The sequence below is a fragment of the Heteronotia binoei genome, chromosome 1 (genome assembly GCF_032191835.1).
Source record: "Heteronotia binoei isolate CCM8104 ecotype False Entrance Well chromosome 1, APGP_CSIRO_Hbin_v1, whole genome shotgun sequence".
In the NCBI taxonomy this organism is placed as follows: Eukaryota; Metazoa; Chordata; class Lepidosauria; order Squamata; family Gekkonidae; genus Heteronotia; species Heteronotia binoei.
Window position 1 is genome coordinate 21843208 of NC_083223.1, and position 19269 is coordinate 21862476.

Here is a 19269-nt window from a genome sequence, read left to right on the forward strand (position 1 = left end):
CTCATTCAACAATGGCCAGCCAGATATTTCTGAGAAGTTAATAAGCAGGTCATAAAGGCAACAACTCTCTCCTGTTGCTCTTTCCCAACAGCTGCTATATAGAGATACACTTTGCCTGAGCATGGAGGTTCCAATGAGCTATTGTTCTTCATTAATTTAACTACTATTCTTTTAAAGCCATTACAGTTGCTTTGCAGCTTTCTCCAGACTCAAAATTAGGGCATTTTTTTAACCAGGAACTCCTTTACATATCAGGCCACACACCCCTGATTCAGCCAGTCCTCCAAGAGCTTACAGGGCTCTTTGTACAGGGCTTACTGGAAGCTTTCAGATGACTGACTACATCAGGGGTGTGTGGCCTAAAATGAAAAGGAGTTCCTGCTACAAAAGAAAGCCCTCAAAACCAAAAGCAGTGCTGATGGTCCAACTGGAAGGGGTTGGGACTTCTAAACCCTTTCCACTCCCTATTCTGCTCATTTCTCACCTGAATCCCTTCTTTTAGCTGCTTGCTCAGCCTCCTCTTCTGCAGATTTGAGCTTTCCATCATTCTTCACATTCCTCCCCTCTTCCTCCCCTTTTTATTTGCTTAACCGTCAGTTTGAATAAAATTAATGTTTTGGTTCTAAGAAAGTTACTTTTTGGATTCACCCTTTTAGCAGTCCCTTTTAGAAGTTACACTCTTCTAAGTCTATAGAAGTCAGCAGGCTTAGAATGGTGTAACCAGGGGCGAAATTCTAGCAGGAGCTCCTTTGCATATTAGGCCACAAATCCCTGATGTAGCCAATCCTCCTGGAGCTTACAAAAAAGAGCCTTGTAAGCTCTTGAAGGATTGGCTACATCAGGTGTTTGTGGCCTAATATGCAAAGGAGCTCCTGCTAGAATTTCACCCCTGGGTATAACTGCACTTAGGATGACACTGGAAAAGCTTCTACATTTCTGAATTTCCAGAGACAAGTGTTTTAAGGAGAAAAGCCTTGCGGGCATTGGCTAATACCTATTGTGTCTGCAGGAACAGCTGCACATATTTTTGTTGTTGTTGTTAAAGCTGAAAGACACAAGAGCATTGAAAAACAACTGAGGCAACTGAATCAAAATTAGAGAAGTAGCTCAGGTGGGAATGCTCTTTATTTTATGGTTGCTAGATCCAGGTTGGGAAATTCCTGGAGATTTTGGGGATGGAGGATAGAGTTTGGGGAGGGGAGGGACTTCAACAAAACTATAATGCAGGGGTGGACATTGACTAAACATCAGATGTTTGAGAGCAGCAAGACATGAACAAATATTATACACACATTAGAACTCTTAATACTTTATTTGCACAGAAAATACATATGTATGCACTTTATAACACAACCATGCTAGGAAAAGGCTTTTTGGGGGTGGGGGGGAAGCTGGGAATAACAGTCGCCATAAAACCAGCATAGGGAAAAGTTAGGGAATTATTTTTTGGCACCAGTGGGAGAAGGAAACACACATGCACCATATAAATCACTGACCATCATTTGCATCATCATACATCTTTGCCTTGACATCAAGGTTAGTAAATACAGCTCCTACCAGAGCTATGAAACTAAGAGGGATTCCTGTGTCACCCTCTTTAATTCTGTCCCTCCTTCCAGTGGCTCCCTCAGCTCTTGCACTCTCTTTCTCCTCTCTGGGTCTCTGGGTGACCTCTGTGGTGCAGAAGAAAAGCTTGCAAACCTGCCTATTTCCCCCTCCTTTCCTGCTTCACACATAGTGGAAATAGTCGTTTACCTATGGGTCAGCACTCAGAGGCTGACTGAGGTCCCGATGCTAAGCATGCTTACTTGAGAGTAAGCCTGCATTGTTCCTCCTTGACCTCCAGGAGCTGCATAATACGTGTGAAAGATCCACATGTGGCTCCCGAGCCACAGTTTTGGCCACCCCTGGTATAATGCTACACAGTCTACTTTCCAAGTAGCCATTTTCTCCAGGGGGATGGATCTCTGCAGTCTGAAGATCTGTTATAATTCCAGGAGATTTCCAGCCACCATCGGGAGGTTATTTAAAAATACACAACCACCCACAGGTTATAGTGACCAGAATGACTAAACATATTATGTACATCAATAATAATCACAGGCTAGGGCGTTTCCAGTGTGATGCTCTAGGAATCGTGGTAAAACTCTATGGTACCATAGAGTTTTATTGTGAGTCCTAGAGCATCCCCAGTGTGATATCCAACATTGTCTATTCAGACTGGCAGAAGCTCTCTAGGGTCACTGGCAGGGGCCTTTTACATCGACTGAGTGATCCTTTCCACTAGAGAAGCCAGGGGCTGAACTTGGAGCCTTCTGCATGCCAAGCAGATGTTCTACCACTGAGCTTTTGGATATGATTCTGCATCCAGCAGGGAAACATGCATGGAAACCTGGGTATTGTATTGCTCCTATTTGGATTTGGGCAGGTTTCTTGGTGTTGGACAATAACAAAAAATGAGAAATAGAAAAAAACAGAGGTTCTCCCCCCCTCTACTAAATGGAAGCAAATCGGTCAATGCTGCATATGAGAGTCAGATTCTGATGTTCTTGCCTGAGTAGAGAACCTTTCTCTGCAGGTAACCCACAGCAATAAATTGACTCCTGTTTTGAGTATGAGTTCACACAGTAGTGATCCAAAGCAAACAGGAGGAAAAGAACCCTGGGCCTGAGACTCAGCAGCAGTTGTTGGAATCGAAAGCTCTTGCTTGCATTCCTCATGAAAGTTCATTTCCCCCCCTTTCCTGCTATGCAAAGAATTTATTGCACTGCAAAAAAATAAAGGGAGAAAATTAACAATAAGAACGGAATTAGTAAGCATGTTTTTAGAAATATTTGTTTTGGTTATGAAGCAGAACTGGATATGAATGAACCAACAGATGGTCTGCAGGGCACGCCAGTTGTTTCTCCAGGGCTGGGGCTTGTCTCTTCTGAGGCTTAAGCCCTCTGTACCTTGGAGGCTCTTTCCTGGCTTCCTTTCATCCCTAAGGGGAGGCTGGAACAGAATGCTGGTTCTGAATGGACTTGAAGAAGAAGAAGTTATTGGATTTATATCCCGCCCTCCATTCCGAATCTCAGAGTGGCTCACAATCTCCTTTATCTTCCTCCCCCACAGCAGACGCCCTGTGAGGTGGGGCTGAGAGGACTCTCACAGCAGTTGCACTTTCAAGGACAACTCCTGCAAGAGCTATGGCTGACCCAAGGCCATTCCAGCAGGTGAAGTGGAGGAGTGGGGAATCAAACCCAGTTCTCCCAGATAAGAGTCCGCACACTTAACCACTACATCAAACTGGCTCTCAAAATGGCCTGAAAATGGTTTGAAAATGGTTTGGCTTCATTCTTCTATTATTTTCATCTAGGTATATTCTGTCTTGGTACTTGTGAACGCAACGTCACCCCAGAGACGGAAATGACTGGTGCTTGCACAGGGGATTATCTTTACCTTTATTTGCGTCCAGAGGTAGAATTCTATCAGGAGCTCCTTTGCATATTAGACCACACACCCCTGATGTGGCCAATCCTCCAAGAGCTTTCAAAAAGAGCCTTGTAAGCTCTTGGAGGATTGGCTACATCAGGGGGATGTGGCCTAATGCAAAGGAGCTCCTGCTAGAATTCCCCCCCTGCTTGTGTCCTGGAAATTGTAAACTGAAGGCAGTTTGTAGGTGTCCTTCTTGGAGCACATGGACCCAGAGAATGGGGGTGAAAAGCCCCCCTGCTGTCCTTTCTGCCGGCAAAAGTGGGTTGGGGGGAAACTGAAAGCTTTTCTCCTCCTCTCACAATGTTCCCTTGAAGTGCCAAACAAAGAAGCATTTTAAAAGGTGAGTCCCTCAAGTGTTGGAAGTACCTGGTGTGAAGTCCTCCCTGTGCCTCAGTCCTCCATAAGCAAGTGACCACAGGGTAGGCAGGGCAGGCAGGTACACACTAAGCTCCTTGCTGTTTTCTCTCTATTGTCATAATCTCCCTTTGAAGAGCAAATAAACACGTCTAGAGAAAAGCTTTCCAAGTCTCCTTTCTGCTTCCATGGACGCAAGACAGGGAATCAGAGTGCTCCTCTCTGCATCCATCCCCATCTGCCAGATAGATAGTTCAGGAACTGTCTCTTTCTCTTAACCTGCACTATCAGACATGTATTTCTATAACAAAGCAGATATTGTTTAGTTTCAACTAGATGGCTCTGTGTAACTTTATAACCACATGGTCTGTTCAGATTCAATACAAGCAACTGCAGTGTTACAGCTTTGTGCACTCTGCTAACTAAAGAAGGATCTGCTAGGAATGGACAGGGAATAGGCTTGCCAATCTCCAGGTCCCAGCGGGGGCTCTTCTGCTTTTCCAGGCTCCTTCCCACCCCCAGTCAGCTGGCCAGTGGGGGGAAGCCCCGCCTCCAAAGCCACCATGTGACTTTCCACCTCTGGAGGCTTCAGTCTCTGACTGGAAAGGCTTCCTCTTGGGGGGTGTCTGTGTTCCTTTGAAGAAGTTGGCTGCAACTCCTGAGTAGAGAGGCCAATCCCTCGCTTCAGAGTGGCCAGAAACGGGGGGGGGGCAGGGGGGAGAGGGAAGTAAAAGTCTGTTGGGCATTTCATTATTCCCTATGTGGAGATAGATTTTCATAGGGTATAATGGGGAATTGATCTGGAGGTATTGAGGGCTCTGGGGGGGGGACTGTTTTTTGAGGTAGAGACGCTAAATTTTCAGTATGGCATCTAGTGCCTCTCCCCAAAGCACTCCCCAGGTTTCAAAACGATTGGACCAGGAGGTCCAATTCTATGAGCCCCAAAAGAAGGTGCCCCTATCCTTCATTATTTCCTATGGAAGGAAGGCATTTAAAAAGGTGTGCCGTCCCTTTAAATGTGGTGGCCAGAACTCCCTTGGAGTTCAATTATGCTTGTCACAGCCTCACTCCTGGCTTCGCCCCCAATGTCTCCTGGCTCCATCCTCAAAGTCCCCGATATTTCTTGAATTGGACTTGGCAACCCTAGCAGGGAACATGAAAATGGTGGTTTGTTTTGTGGTTCGTTGGGTTACCTGATTTGGTGGTTCATTTCATTTCATGTTTTTTTGATTTGCTGAACAATTTGTGGCTCGTTGGTTCATTTGGTTTGGGAATGCATGGAACAGCCCCCCAGAGTGCTAGAAAGTGCAGCTGCGCTGTGATGTGCCCGGTGCAGTCACATCATCCAAAAGTGCCATTATCACACCAGACACATCACCAGGGGGACGCTCTATCACTAGGAAAATCTCTATGATAACCATAGAGTTTTTTCCCAAGTGAAAGAGTGTTCCCCCAGCGACATGCCTGGCATGATAATGTCACTTCCAGGTGATGTCATCGTGCTGGGCACGTTGTGGTGTGTGAGGATTCCCCCATCAATAACAAGACTGACAAAACACCCCCAAAAGAAGCCATTTCATTTTTATTTCAGATGCAACACCATTTGCCAAACTGATTTGTAACAAACCACAGATTGACCATTTTTAGCATGAATTGTGGTTTGTGCTTCGATTCATGCTCGTCCCTAATCTGGATCTACCAGAACCAGTACCCTTCCCAGCAAACGTACATTTAATTTGGAGTCTGGTCCCACACCTGTGCCCTGGCCCACGTTGGACACGTCATCCAACTTGGCCGCAAGTTATCCACAAACTCAGTCCTTTTTCACCAACACCTGCTGACTATTGTTGGCTCACAAAATACTGGCGAAAGTCCAATTAAACATGAAGCCTGTTCAGTTAACCTGAAAGGAAGACAACCCTAAATGTGAGAAAGTCCCCCCCCAAAAAAGTTTATACACAAAATGCTCTTTATTACTGTACAGAACAGCAATTACTGCAGTCCAAGCTCTGTCCTCTAATTACTGCAGTCCAAGCTCTGTCCTCACTCACAACCTGAGTTCGATCCCAGCAGAAGCTGGGTTCAGGTAGCCGGCTCGAGGTTGACTCAGCCTTCCAGCCTTCCATCCTTCCGAAATCGGTCAAATGAGTCCCCAGCTTGCTGGGGGGAAGTGTAGATGACTGGGGAAGGCAATGGCAAACCACCCCGTAAAAAGTCTGCTGTGAAAACGTTGTGAAAGCTACGTCACCCCAGAATCGGAAACGACTGGTGCTCGCACAGGGGACCTTTCTTTTCCTTCCTTTTATGTATGATGACACACATGGCTAAAAATCTAGTTTTCCTTTCGGGTAAATTGGTAACGTAGAGTGGATAGAAGCAGCAGTACACCAGGGCACAATAGCAGCCATTGGTTCTGGAAGACAGTGGCTTTGAACCCTTGGTTGTATTTACAATGGCAAACAGAATGATCCCCCATGTAACATCAGCTGCTATGCACTTCTCACTCATAAATATAGCCACATTGCAAGGCCAGAGAAGCCATAGTATGTATCAGGGCTTTTTTTGAGCAGGAACGCAGAGGAACATAGTTCCGGCTGGCTTGGTGTCAGAGGGGGTGGCCTCACACTGCCCCAGACAGAGAGTTCCAACAATAAGCTGTGGCTAATAGCCACTGATTATTGTTGGAACTCTCTGTCTGGGGCAGTGATGCTCTGTATTCTTGTGTTTGGGGGGGGGGGCACAGTGAAAGGGCTTCTAGCCCTACTGGTGGACTTTTTGATGGCACTTGGGGGTTTTGGCCACTGTGTAACACAGAGTGTTGGACTGGATGGCCATTGGCCTAATCCAACATGGCTTCTCTTATGTTCTTAAATGCAAATGACTTCTTGCTGGGCTTTTTCTACAAAAAAAGCCCTGTGCAAAACAATGGTGATGTCAGGGGGTGTGGCCTAATATGCAGATGAGTTTCTGCTGTGCTTTTTTTTAAAAAAACCCAAGCCCTGGCATGTATGTAAGTGCTGTCAAGTCGTAACTGACTTATGACTACCCCAGCAAGGGGCTTTCAGGGCAAAGAAGTGGAGGTGGTTGGCCATTGCCTTCCTCTGCAGAGTCTTCCTTGGTGGTCTCCCTCCCTGCTTAGCTTCTGAGCTGTGACTGGGCTGCACTGTGCTGTCTTCCTGCCTGAAGCCAGTCTTTCAGATTATCCATGGTTTTGCAAGGAAACAAAACACTGGGCTTTCTGTGGACATGTTAACCCTTCTGGTAATGGGTAGTCTGCAGGCTGCTTTGGGGAGCTACTGCAGGAATTAAAGATTCTGTGTTCCAAACGAATGCCAGCCCACAACCAATGTTCCCTCTAAGCTGCAGAGTTTTGTGAGCAAAAATCTACTTTGTGAGCAACTGGCATTAAAGATGTGAGCTGCAGCATAAATTAGTTTGCTCTGGGGCCATTTTTCCTGAGTTAAGACAAAAATGTGTCAGCTGGAGGCTAAAAATCTGTGAGCTAGCTCATGCTAACTCCGTTTAGAGGGAACACTGCTCACAACTTGTGATTGACGGTGGGCTTTGATCAGTGTCCAGAGAGGCAGTTCATTGCCTGCTCCGAACTGTTGTAATCGCATCCTCCTGTGGCAGTTTCAGAAAGCAACCCAAGCCCTAGTCAGAACGCTCCTGGCTCCTTTCATGAAACCATCATCCCCCCCCCCCCCTCCGCAACGATCCGTAGATCCCATCTTGTTTTCATTTTCTCTGTACTCGAGAGAAGCAACCCTTCTGGTTAAGCTGTGGGTGTCCTTGCTCCCTTTTAATTAGCACTGGACTCAAAATGGTGTGTGGTACGTCACATTTCTCATGCCCCAGCACAAAGGAAGAAGGCAATGCAAATGTTTTGTATGGTAATTTATCATTCATGAGTCAACCTGAAGGACGGGAATGCACTATAATTTCCACATAAAACCACAAAAGTGGGTATTGCAGCAGAAATCCATAGTTTGTAACTGCTGGCTTGCATTGGCCCCGGGTTATAAAATGCGGTCAGCTGAGCATTAGAGGTCCATGGAACATTTGTTGGTGGGCTGAACCTCACAAGGGTCTAACCTCTTTCATCCAGCCTTTAGTGCCACTCAAGTACTGCTATTAACTTCCTAATAGCTGTCCTCTGTTTTTTTCCCCCCAAGTTAAACAAAAAAGAGATTTGTGGCATGTTACAAATTAATAGAATCAAAAGCTTTTGTGGATCACAGCCCCAAATAAGGTGCTACTGGACTTGAGAGAGCCAGTTTGGTGTAATGGTTAAGTGGGTGGACTCTTATACAGGTTTGATTCCCCACTCCTCCACTTGCAGCTGCTGGAATGGCCTTGGGTTAGCCATAGCTCTCACAGAGTTGTCCTTGAAAGGGCAGCTACTGTAAGAGCTCTCTGAGCCCCACCTAGCTCACAGGGTGTCTGTTGTGGGGGAGGAAGGTAAAGGAGATTGTGAGCCGCTCTGAGACTCTGATTCAGAGAGAAGGGCGGGGTAAATTTGCAGTTTTCTTCTTCTTCCTCCTCCTCCTCCTCTTCTTCTTGAATTTAGCCCCAAACATTTTCGGGCACATACATATGTGCACATACACTTAACTGTAGAATGTGGGAACGAATTCACTTTTTAACTCTGCTGGGTTTATATTTATATACATTTCCTAAGTAAGGTTAAACTTTTAGTTTTCTGAAATGGGCTCTTTTCCATGCAGGCTGAGACCACAATAAATACTTTATTTGTGAAGTTCCTGCCAGAGTCCTTTTTTTGGCTTTGCTGGAACAGGTTAGCATGGGTGCCCCCTGGCTCTTTTGCAGTGTGAATAACCACTGGAAAATAATCTCCACCAGGTTTGGATGGAGAGAGAGAACCTTGCTGCTACAAATTCGGCAGTTGCTTCATGGCAATTTACCAGCAGTTCTTCTACAATTTGTCAGTGGGACTCCCAAGTCAAGGGCAGCCAGGTAGCGAGGTCCTTTTTTGGGACACAGAAAACATTGATTTCTATCATGCCTGGATCTAGGGCTGCCAGTGTTGGCTTGTGAAACCCCTGGAGATTTGTGGGTAGAGCCTGGGAAGGGTGGAGTTTTGGGAGGGAGAAGGGTGACCAATCCCCAGTGAGGCCAGAGGATCCCCTAGTTTGGAGGCCCTCCCCTCGCTTCAGGGTTATTAGAATGGAGGGAGAGGGAGGGAGGGAAATACCTGCTGGGCACTCCATTATACCCTATGGAGGCCGATTCCCATAGAGTATAATGGAGAATTGATCCATGGGTATCTGGGGCTCTAGAGGGGGTGTTTTTTTTAGGCAGGGGCAACATATTTGCAGCATAGCATCCAATGCTTCTCTTCAAAACACCCACCAAGTTTCAAAAGGATTGGATCAGGGAGACCAATCCTATGAGCCCCCAAAGAAGGTGCCCCTATCCTTCTTTATTTCCAACAAAGGAAAGTCAATTAAAAGGTGTGTGGTCCCTTTAAATGTGATGGTTGTCATGCTTGTCACACCTTTGCTCCTGGGTCCAACCCCAAAATCTCCTGGCTCCACCCCCAAAGTCCCCAGATATTTCTTGAGTTTGACCTAGACGGGAGGGAGCTCAGAGGAGGCAAAGTGCCACTGAGTCTACCCTCCTGCCCAGAAACAGATGTCTGTAGACTGGAGATCACCTATAATTCTGGGAGAAATCCCAGTCTCCATCTAGAGCAGTGGCTCCCAACTTTTTTGGTACCAGGGACCGGTTTCGTGGAAGACAATTTTTCCACAGACCAGGGAGGGCAGCGCTGGGATTTTGGGTGCCCCCTGCTCACACCCTGTCCCCCTGGGGGTCTTTAAATGGGGGTGGTGGGGACTGGGGCTGCTTCCGCTGCCTCCCCACTAGGCAGGCAGGTGGCAGAAGCAGCCAATCTGCCTCCCCTCCCATTTAAAGTCCCCCACCGGTCAGCTGATTGGCTGGGGTCTTTAAATGTCAGATAGGCAGGTAGGCTGCCTATCTCCTGGAGACGTCATCGTGCCAGGCACTCGGTGCTTCCCTTCCCCTGGAGACGTCTTCCTGCTAGGCACTCGGTGCTTCCCTTCCCCTGGAGACGTCTTCCTGCTAGGCACTCGGTGCTTCCCTTCCCCTGGAGACGTCATCGTACTAGGCACTCTGTGCTTCCCTTCCCCTGGAGACGTCTTCCTGCTAGGCACTCTGTGCTTCCCTTCCCCTGGAGACGTCATCGTACTAGGCACTCTGTGCTTCCCTTCCCCTGGAGACGTCTTCCTGCTAGGCACTCGGTGCTTCCCTTCCCCTGGAGACGTCATCGTGCCAGGCACTCGGTGCTTCCCTTCCCCTGGAGACGTCATCGTGCCAGGCACTCGGTGCTTCCCATCCCCTGGAGACGTCATCGTGCCAGGCACTCGGTGCTTCCCTCCCCTTGAGACGTCATCGTGCCAGGCACTCGGTGCTTCCCTTCCCCTGGAGACGTCATCGTGCTAGGCACTCGGTGCTTCCCATTCCCTTGAGTCGTCATCGTGCCAGGCACTCGGTGCTTCCTTTCCCCTGGAGACGTCATCGTGCCAGGCGCTCGGTGCTTCCCTTCCCCTGGAGACATCTTCCCGCTAGGCACTAGGTGCTTCCCTTTCCCTGGAGACGTCATCGTGCCAGACCGTCGGTGCTTCCGTTCCCCTGCATCCTCGGAGGATGCGGGAAAATGTAAGTGGCACTCTTTATCAGCTCTAAGGGACCATCCAGGGGAGCTCCTTCAATTCCTCAGAGCCGAGAAAGAACACTCGGCGCTTCGCTTCCCCAGTACCCTCCGAGGATGCTGGGGAAGGGAAGTGCTGCTCTTTCTCAGCTCTGAGAGACCAGGTGAGCTCCTCCAATCCCTCAGATTCAAGAAAAAATGAGCCAGAGGCTCAGGGATGGTGGAAATGGGGAGGAGGCACCTGCCTCACACCCCTGCTTGAGGCTGGCGCCCTAGGCAATCACCTAGTTTGCCAGCCCCGGTTGGAAGGGGAGGTTGAAAGGATGGGCCTGCCCTCACTGTAGCTATGGGCCTGTGCCCTAGGCAGTCACCTAGTTTGCTTAGTGCCAGGGCCAGCCTTGAAAGCCGGGAACCCCTGGCTGTGGCTCCATCTTCTAGTTACCCAAGGGAAGATTGGGGTGTAAGCCAGTTGTTCAACTTTTAACCCCCCTCATTGCTCCTGAAGTTCATTTGCCTTCAAGAGGCAGCTCTCCTCCTCCATGATCCACAGATTTTGTGCATATTGATATTGTTTATGTGCCTAATGTTTATAGGCCAAAGCTCAGATTTTAAATTCTCCCACTAATTCTTGGCAGCTTTTCTCCAGGGCTGTAAAGGCTCTGTATCTAACAAGGGCAATTACATCTATATAAACAACTTACTGGGCGAAGTATTACAAATCTACTTCTATAGGGAGGATAGAGAGTGAAATCTGGAACGAATGAAATCTCAGCGTTCTACACCATGCCTAATCTCTTTAGAACTCATTTTTCAAAATATCCCAATTGATCTGAGTGCATTAGAAGTTTTATGGTTCGATCACTGTAAAATTACATACTAAAAAATAGTGACACCCAATGAAATCCCAGAGGGTTTAGTCGCTACAGAGGCAGGATTTTTGCATTTCCTGCTCTCCCTGCTTGTGTCCCTTTGTCATTTCTGGGGGATGTTTAATACTTGTTTGAATTACAGTTGCAAGCCTAAACAGTGTCAGAAGAGTGTAAGTTCATTGGAGTGAATGGGGTTTAGGAGCGCTAAACTCTGCTCAGGATGGCACTGTCAACATACTTAAATAAAACACGTCATTGCTCTGAGACGATCTCATTTTCCAAATATTAATAACGCAGCAAAACCAGGCTCTGGCGGCGGCTGCATGAGCGGAATGAAAACTGTAAATCTTGGGGTATGAAAGAAGGCAAATCTCATTAAGATGTCTGCAGTCTTTTTTATTACTTGCTTTATTGGGTTTTGATAGAAAAAGAACTTGAGAAAATCTTTTTGGTAATAACTCTCTACACCCCCCCACCTCAATGCAAAAATAATCACCCCGTTTACAGCAAATCATGAAAATGTCCCGAGAGAGACTGTGGCCTTTAGCTCTTTTCTTGTAACAAAAGGGCCAGGGTGGTGCAGTGGTTCAGAGACTAGTACCTGAGGAGGCCTGGGTTCGAGTTCCAACTTGTGCTGAGTGATCTGGGGCCAGTCACACTCTCTCCGCCTAACCAACCTCACAGGGTTGTTGTGAGAATTAAAGGCCTCTTTGGGTCCACATTTAGGGGGGAAAGTTGGGGCGTAAATTAATTCGGCGGGGAGGGCGGGATATAAATATGAAAAATAAATCAATAAATTAAATATACGATACACACAGATTTGCTTTTAAATGGGGGGGCCCACATGAAGGCACATCTATACTTTAAAAAAAATCTTAGAAATATGCCTTATGTCTACCTAGTATATTAACTGAGCTTTTTTGTAGAAAAAAAACCAGCAGGAATTCATTTGCATATTAGGCCACACCCCTGATGTCACCATTGTTTCACACAGGGCTTAATAGAAAAGGCCCAGGAGAGCTCATTTGCATATTAGGCCATACCCCTCATGCTAAGCCAGTCCGAACTCCAAAAAAGGGGGGGCCCTGTTAGTTACCATCTATACTATGTAGTCCTAGTAGGGGTGGGGTGGGAGATTGGGTTGCCAGATCCAAGTTGGAAAATCCCAGGAGATTCGGGGATGCAGCCTGGAGAGAACAAGACCTCCGTGGGGTCCAATGCCGTAGAGTCTACAGTCTACTCAACCCTCTAAACTAAAGCATCCGTTTTCTTCAGGGCAACCTATCTCTGGAGTCTGAAGGACGAGCTGTAATTCCAGGGGATCCCCAGGTCCCACCTGGAAGCTGGCATCCCCAAATCCCGGTTACTGTCGCTCTAAGCTGAGAGCCAGGCCGTCGCGAGCTGAATGAACGGGAGTGGCAGCGAGAGTTTCACGCGCAGCAGCTCCCCCCCCCCCGCCCGCTTTCCTCGCCCCGCGTGTCAGGAGCTGGACAGGCCTCCGCCCCCTGCCAGGGAGCTCTTGGCGCTCCGGGTGGCCGCCGTCGAGCGCCTCTCGCTTTGCTCTCATCCCTCCTGCTGGGGCGTCGGCCGGAGGGCGCGCAGGGGCGGCGAGCGACCGGCATCAGCCAGGAGCCCCCGGCGTCGTGGGGCGACCTTGCAGTCCACGTCGAGGTCTGGCTCGGCTGCCCGCCCCCCCCCCCAGCAAGCAGCTCCGCTCCTCCCCCCGCGCCGCGCTCCCTCCCTCCCCCCTCCCGTTTCTGGGATCCCGACTTCCTCCCTTCGGTAGCCGAGCGAGGCAGGGGAAGCGCCCGGCCGCGATGAGGAGCTGATTCCCGAGCGCCGACACCCGCCCGTCGTGCCCCCCAGACGCTCCCGGAATCCGGCGCCGCCGCTTGACTCAGGGGTGAGTGCTGCTGCAGCCTCGGTGCCAGGCGCGACTGGCCCCGGGGAGCCTCGTGGAGCTGGGCGCCCGGCCGCCGGGGCTGGGGAGAGGGACCCTTGGAGAGGCCGCGGGGCTTCCTGCTGGGACGGAGGCGCCCCGTAAAAAAGGACGCGGCAGGCAAGGAGCTCCGTTCCCCTCCCGTTAGCATCGACGACGATGCCCCTTCTGCTCTGCCTGCCGCCGCTGCTCGGCCGGAGGACCCGCCTCGTCGCCGGCAGCTGCTGCAAAGGGCGCGCTCTGGCCCCGAGGTGCGCAGGCGAGGGCTGCGCGCCGGCTGTGCCCGCCCGGGGAGAAGCTGTGGGGCTCGCCGCGTGGCTGTGTGCAGGCAGGTCACCCCCAAAGTGCTTTCTGGGAAGTGGCCTTCGGGCCGGCGGCGGATTGGGCCCCGATCGCGGCGTTCCCGTTGTGGAGCTGGGAGTTGTGGAGCTGGGAGTGCGCCGCGCTTGGGGCTGGCGTCTTGGGCGCGGGAAGCGACCTCCCTCCCCTCAAGCTTGGCTTGCTGGAAAACCTCGCAGCTGCGTGGGTCAGCGAAGAGACGTGCAATAGGAAGCCACGGCTGTTGGGCTGCCCGCAAGGAGGGGCGCAGGGCAGCGGTGCAGGGGAAGCGCCTGGCTAGCTGTGGGTCCCTCTCCTTTCCCCCTGCGGGTTGTCTGCAGATTCCCGCGGAATAGGGAGCCTCTGACTGGGCTCAGGGGCTGCATGATCTCCTTGCTGCAAAGCCCTGGGTGGGCCAGGCCCCTCGTCACAGGCCTTGGAGACGCTGCAGAGCGCCTTGGCTTGGGCAGCCCGGGGTTTGGCAGGAGACGCCCTCGGCTGGGGTTCTCCCCCTTGGAGCGGCAGGCCCATGGACTGTGTACCTTAAAGTGGTTCAAACTGGGATGCTCCATGAGGGGAATCCAGGGGGGTCCCCAGGACAGAGGGTGAGCCCCTCCCGCACCCCTCCAGATAAGGTGCAATGGAGTCTTCTTCATTTCCCCAAGGATGGGGGCAGGGCCTAAGATGAGGGGATGGGAGCCGGCTCTCCCTCGCTTGAGGGGCGGGGACTCGCGGAGTTGCCCCACCATCCGCAGCAGGCTGCTGTCTTCGGGGTCACCTCGCAGGACGGCCAGCAAGGCGGTGGTCTATTGCCTTTGGCAGGGGTCAGCTACTCAGCTCCAGGCGCCCGGACTTCATGCGATTGTCCCGTTTTCTCCACGTGGAAAACTGAGCTGGTTTCGCAAAGCAAAAGTGGGACAGATTGGTGTAGAAGCCGGGAGAGTCAGTGGTGGTTTTCACTTGGATACTGGAAGTTCAGACTGTGCGTGATGTTGGTTTAAATCTTTTTTTGTTTGTTTAAATGAGCAGCTCTGAAAGTGTTTCCAGCAGGGCCCACTCTGCCGCTAGGCAACCTTCCGGGGTGCAGAATTGGGTGCCCCCCCCCCAATGACTCCGTGATGTTATCGGTGTGGGAGGGGCCTGCTAGAAATTCATCTTGCCTAGAGTGACAGATAGTCTTTGGCGGGCCAGGAATCTTCTTACCCCTCTCCTGGTGGCTGCAAGTTACTGACCAACAAGGCCTCGGGTGTCGTCGCTTCCAGACAAGGGATGGTGAGAACTGGGCTGGGCCTTTGGTACTGCAGCCCTTGATCAGGGGCTCTCCTTTGAGACCTGATGTTTTAGGCCAGGGGTGGCCAAATTGTGGCTCAGGAACCACATATTTTGTGGCTCTTGAAGCCCCCACCACCCCATCGGCCGGCTTGGAGAAAGCATCCTCTTTTAAAATCACTTCTCCAAGCCAAGCCAGCTGGATGTTTGGAGAATGCACTTAAAGTTGTTTTTTTTCCACTTCTCCCTCCTCATCTATTTTTCTTCCTTCCTTCAAACATCTGATGTCCATGTCTTGTGGCTCTCAAACATCTAACATTTATTCCATGTGGCTCTTAAGTTTAGCAATGGAACCTGGGGATCCCCCAGCTCGTTTTCAGACTCCAGAGATAAGTTGCCCCAAATAAAATGGACGCTTTGGACTAGATGCATTCTGCCCCACTGAGATCCCTGACCCTGTCCTCTCCAGGCTTCTCCCCAAATCTCCCAGAGTTTCCCAACTTGGATCTGGCAACCCTACCCCCCCATCCCCCACTAGTGGCCAATAGGGGTCTGGCAGCCTTGCTAGGACTGCATAGGATAGAGTTAACTCAGTTGTTATAAGGGCCAGATCTGACATAAATGAGACCTTGTTGGGCCAGGCCGGGCCATGTCTGGCTGGGCCATGTGTGTACCTATTTAAGATTAGGTAGCAGATATAAACTTTTTAAGGACACAGACAAACACAACTAAAATTCTTTTTAAAAAAACTTAAAATAAAACATGCCTAAAACATTAGCACTTGTTGGTCTTAAGGTGTTTTCTTTGTATTTCTCCCGTGGGATCCAGGGAACTGGGCAAAGGAAGCTCTGGCTCTTTCCCTCCCTCCCCAGGGGACTGGGCGGGGGAGGAGCCTCAGCCAATGAAGAAAATAGAAGTTTTGTTCTGTAGGTCCTGTGCGATTGAGCAAGCCTTGTAAAGCAAGCTGTTTTGCAGAAGGAAGCAAGAGAGAGGGAGAAGGAAGCAGACAAGAGCCAGTTGCTTGGGGGCCTGATAGGAGCCCTCCAGGGGCCTGATTCGGCCCCCAGGCTGTATGTTTGACACTCCTGGTATAGAGTCATGTGCAGGTAATAAAAGCATTTTGTTGTCAAAGGGTGGGCGACGGTGTGGCTCTTGCTGTGCTGTTTGGAGAATGCCCAGAAGGCAGAGGCCACTGTGGGACATGAAGGCAGGCAGCTGGTGCTTGGTGGACATCAGTGAAGAAGGAGTGGCAGGCTTGAGGGAATCTGCAGAAACTTAAATCAAAATGAGATTGCTAAAGTTTGAGAATTGCTGCCCTCAATAACCATCTGGGGAACTTCTTATTCTTCCAAGCAGGAAATTCCTTGTTCTATCCAAGCTGGAAAGTGTTATTAGGCTAGGGTGTTTAAATCTCTGGGAATGCTTACAGTGGAGGAGAACTGTCTGTGAAATGCAAAGTTAGTTCTGTGCTCACATATTCATTAGAATCACAGAATCATAGAGTTGGAAGGGACCTCCAGGGTCATCTAATCCAACCCCCTGCACAATGCAGGAAACTCACAAACACCTCCCCCTAAATTCACAGGATCTTCATTGCTGTCAGATGGCCATCTAGCCTCTGTTTAAAAGCCTCCAAGGAAGGAGAGCCCACCACCTCCCAAGGAAGCCTGTTCCACTGAGGAATCGCTTTAACAGTCAGGAAGTTCTTCCTAATGTTGAGCCGGAAACTCTTTTGATTTAATTTCAACCTGTTGGTTCTGGTCCTACCTTCTGGGGCCACAGAAAACAATTCCACACCATCCTCTATGACAGCCTTTCATGTGCTTGAAGACGGTGATCTTCTTTGTCATAAGAACATAAGGGAAGTTTTCTGTCTGGCAGCAGGTCTTGCACAGTGGTCAGCCAGTTGTCGCCGAGAGCCAAGCATCAGGGCATAGAGTCCAAGGCATTCCCTGATGTTGCCTTCTGTCCACTGGTGTTCAGCGATTGGCTGCCTCTGAAATTGGAGTTTCCCTGAAGTCACCATATCTAGTAGCCAGTAATACTCTTCTCCGTGACTCTTTAATTCACAAAGCATGATGGTGGAAAGTATTGTCAAGTCAAAGTCTGTGTATGGCAAACCTGTAGGGTTTTCGAGACTAGAGAGGCTCAGAGGTGGTTTGCCATGGCCTGCCTCGACGTCGCGGCCCTGGTAATCTTTGGAGGTTTCCCATCCAAATGCTAGCCAGGGCCGACCCACTTAAATTCCAGGATCTGATGAGAATGGGCTATCCTGGGCCGCCCAGGTCTGGGCAATTCAGAAAGTAGCCTTAAGTAAAACACTCTCTCTGTCTATCAGCCTCCAAGGGGACCATATGAGTGGCCTACCAAACAGGACTGTTGTAAGCAGGGGTGGAATTCTAGCAGGAGCTCCCTTGCATATTAGGCCACACATCTCTGATGTAGCCAATCCTCCAAGAGCTTACAAGGCTCTTTTTTGTAAGCTCTTGGAGGATTGGCTCTATCAGAGGTGTGTGGCCTAATATGCAAAGGAGCTCCTGCTAGAATTCCAGCCCTGGTTGTAAGAATCCCTGAGATAATGTATGCACTCTGCTTTGAACATTGAAAGCATTAAAGATACGCTACGCATTATCATAGCATTTCTGTGCAAGGCAGGAAAGCATTGTGGGATGCAATTTTATTTTGAGGGTTTTCCTTGAAACTATTACAAGGTGATTGCAGAGCGCAGGAATAAAACACACAACAGGCGTAAGAGAACCTTGGACACTGTGGCACGGATGTGAGCCCCCAATGCCTGGGCAATCAACCCATGGTGATTCATGCTTGATTACTGTAGAGGACTTCGCATGGGACTGCCCTTGAAAACAATTCAGAAACTTCAGTTGTTTCAAAATGTGGCAGCCCAGTTGATAGCTAGGGTTACATATTTATCTCGGTTTTAAGGTATTTGCATTGGTTATGAATTTGTTTTGGGCAGGGCTTTTTTTGAGCAGGAACACACAGAAACTAAGTTTCAGCTGGCCCGGCATCAGGGGATGTGGCCTAATATGCAAATGAGTTTCTGCTGGGCTTTTTTTTACACCCTCCCAGTTTTGTGGTTCAATTTAAGTGTCTGATCTTGATCTTTAATGCCCTTCACTGCCTGGGACCCAGGCACCAGAAGAATACTCTCAGTGTGTAAACTCCAGGACTTCTTTGAGCAGGAATGCACAGGAACACAGTTCTGGCTGACTTGGCATCAGGGGGCCTGGCCTAATATGCAAATAGGTTCCTGCTGGGCTTTTTCTACCAAAAAAGCCCCGTGTGAAACAATGGTGACATCAGGGTGTGTGGCTTAATATGCAGATGAGTTCATGCTGGGCTTCCCCTGCAAAAAAAGCTCTGTGTGAAATGATGGTGTTGTCAGGGCATGGCCTAATATGCAGATGAGTTCATGCTGGGCTTTCCCTACAAAACCCTGTGCGAAACGCTGCTGTCAGGGTGTGGCCTAATACGCAGATGAGTTCATACTGGACTTTTCCTACAGAAAAGCCCTGCGGGGAACAATGGTGGTGTCAGGGTGAGTGGCCTAATACTCAAATGAGTTCCTGCTGGCCTTTCCCTACAAAATAGCCCTGCGTGAAACAATAGTGGTGTCAGGGTGTGTGGCCTAATATGCAAATGAGTTCCCACTGGGCTTTTCCTACAAAAAGCCCTGTGTGAAACAATGGTGGTGTCAGGGGTGCGGCCTAATATGCAAATAAGTTCCTGCTGGGCTTTTCCTGCAAAAAAGCCTTGTGTGAAACAATGGTGGTGTCAGGGGTGTGGCCTAATATGCAGATGAGTTCATGCTGGGCTTTCCCTACAAAACCCTGTGCGAAACGCTACTGTCAGGGTGTGGCTTAATACGCAGATGAGTTCATGCTGGACTTTTCCTACAAAAAAGCCCTGTGTGGAACAATGGTGGTGTCAGGTGGTGTGGCCTAATACTCAAATGAGTTCCTGCTGGCCTTTCCCTACAAAATAGCCCTGCGCGGAACAATGGTGGTGTCAGGGGGTGTGGCCTAAAGAGTTCCCGCTGGGCTTTTCCTACAAAAAAGCCTTGTGTGAAACAATGGTGGTGTCAGGGGTGTGGCCTAATATGCAAATGAGTTCCTGCTGGGCTTTTTCTACAAAAAAAGCCCTGGTGAACTCACATGAGCTCCTTCTCGCCAGAGGCTTCCCTTTTGCAGGACAACCTCCTGGAAGAAATAAGGAAAGATCTTAGTAATAATAATAATAATAATAATAATAATAATAATAATAATAATAATAATAATAATAATAATAATAATAATAATAATAACAACAACAACAACAACAACAACAAC

General features: G+C 49.3%; 1 protein-coding gene across 1 annotated transcript in view; it reads left to right on the forward strand.

The window, feature by feature from the left end:
* The first annotated feature begins 13197 nt into the window (after window positions 1–13197).
* Window positions 13198–19269, forward strand: part of COL6A3 (collagen type VI alpha 3 chain) — a 176910-nt gene continuing 170838 nt past the window's right edge. The window contains 1 exon segment of the mRNA XM_060232176.1: window positions 13198–13297. The gene's annotated coding sequence lies outside the window, so the exon portion shown is untranslated.